The sequence below is a fragment of the Lissotriton vulgaris genome, chromosome 7 (assembly GCF_964263255.1).
Source record: "Lissotriton vulgaris chromosome 7, aLisVul1.2, whole genome shotgun sequence".
Lineage (NCBI taxonomy): Eukaryota > Metazoa > Chordata > Amphibia > Caudata > Salamandridae > Lissotriton > Lissotriton vulgaris.
This window is the reverse complement of record NC_141695.1, coordinates 1,735,347,265-1,735,349,642: the sequence shown is the minus strand read 5'-3', so window position 1 is coordinate 1,735,349,642 and position 2,378 is coordinate 1,735,347,265.

The following is a 2,378-nucleotide window of genomic DNA, read 5'->3' as shown; positions in this document are numbered from 1 at the left end:
GAAACATAAATCTCAATGGTGTGAGGGTCCTTGAGACCATTTGCTATTGAACTGGAAGTGATTCATGATTTTGTTTAATGTCTGGGGATGTTCAAGAATCCTTCTTGTGAACAGCAGCCTGCAATAAAACAAAATAATTTCAACTGTTTCAGCAAAATATTTGTTTAGTCGATACTTTTTTTCTGAGAAAAAGAAGCAAACACTTTTCTCCTTATGTTGTGTTGTGCTGTTTATTCTGTGGTTTCCCAAGTTTATTATGTTTGCATCAGACTTTGTGAGAAATTTTGCAGGAGCCCCAGGGCGTTCAAAGACTTATTGAGCCCTGTTTGAAATACATGTATTTTTTCTTTTTGTTTCCAGATAATTTACCTTACTATTGAGCCCAAAACTGAGCACCAAATACACCATTATTAGCAATTATTCACAAGGATAGCCAATATGGCTGAGATACCCGCCACCCCCTCTCAACACAATCCCCAAAGGAGGGAAACCGGAAACAGTTCTTGAAGTTTTTGGAAGAGGGAGGGAGTGACCCTCCCGGCCGTATTTATTAAAACAAAATTAAAACATTAAATCAACATTTTTATATTATGTACAATTTCATTACCACATTGCGATGTTGGCTAACCTTAACAGATTCTCTAATACAGAGGTTCTCCTAGCCGAACTAACATCCTACAAACATTTACTTGAAATTATGAAATTGTACATCCTAACGTTTAAGGGCCAACGGCAAGGTCGTAACCGGTGTCAAGATCCCTAACCACAAATACCCCCCCCCCACTTGTGAGGGGCGACAGCACTGAGGCGTACCTCAAGTGCAACTACCAATTTCCCTTTGACTTGACGGGGGCACCAATAAAACTCGACGCCACTTAAAGGTCGTTCGAGGACTCGTGTGAGGTATCTAGAAGGTAGCGTAGACCCCCCCCCCAAATCCCGCACAACTTACCACATCTGCCGTCGCAGACGTCACTGGCCCCGGGAAATTCCCCAGGAGGGGGCTGTAACCCCTCCTACACAGGAAGGGGCCTTGACCGCCTTTCCTTTTCTTTCGGCGACCCATCCTTAGAAGGGACCGCCTCCCCGTTGAGGGGCCAATGGCCACCTCTCCCGAGCGCTCCCATCCGTGTTGGGTGACGCCCACTCATAGGGATCTTCCAATTAGTGCTCACCGATCATGACCTTACCGCCCGACCAAAATAAATACGACAATGCTAACTAAATTACTAAACTAAAAAGACAGTAGCAACTACACTTTTATTAAAAGCATGCTTACCAATAAACACTAAAGCAGAATTACTTTATTTGCGAAACGTAACACAAATCGACCATTCTTTATTACATACTCCAAATCATCACGATAATACCGCAACCTGTAAACGAAAATCAGAGTTATCCATCAACTTTATTCAAAAACCACTTGCTGTCTTCAGGGGCTGGTGGGTGGGTCAAAAATTGGCTCTTCGTTCCGTCTCGAGCTCACGTGCAGCGAGGAGGTGCAGCTTCAGAGCACAGGAACAAGAGGATGCCTTCGGATCTTGCTTCTCCTTTTATCCGTCTTCAGGGCGGGCGTAAACCCGCCCCTACCTGCCCCGAGGGCGTGGCCAGCTGCGTCAGTGTCTAGGCCAGCCCACTCTAGGGCGGGAAAAGGCGCGCCCCGGCTACGCCGCTTCGGGCATACCAGCCGAGACACGCCTCCCGCCCAAGATGGCTTCCCGGGGGGATCGTGGTACTCTGCCATACGTGCGGGGGGACCGAGTGGTCGCCCCTTTCCATATGGCTGAGATACCCGCCACCCCCTCTCAACACAATCCCCAAAGGAGGGAAACCGGAAACAGTTCTTGAAGTTTTTGGAAGAGGGAGGGAGTGACCCTCCCGGCCGTATTTATTAAAACAAAATTAAAACATTAAATCAACATTTTTATATTATGTACAATTTCATTACCACATTGCGATGTTGGCTAACCTTAACAGATTCTCTAATACAGAGGTTCTCCTAGCCGAACTAACATCCTACAAACATTTACTTGAAATTATGAAATTGTACATCCTAACGTTTAAGGGCCAACGGCAAGGTCGTAACCGGTGTCAAGATCCCTAACCACAAATACCCCCCCCCACTTGTGAGGGGCGACAGCACTGAGGCGTACCTCAAGTGCAACTACCAATTTCCCTTTGACTTGACGGGGGCACCAATAAAACTCGACGCCACTTAAAGGTCGTTCGAGGACTCGTGTGAGGTATCTAGAAGGTAGCGTAGACCCCCCCCCAAATCCCGCACAACTTACCACATCTGCCGTCGCAGACGTCACTGGCCCCGGGAAATTCCCCAGGAGGGGGCTGTAACCCCTCCTACACAGGAAGGGGCCTTGACC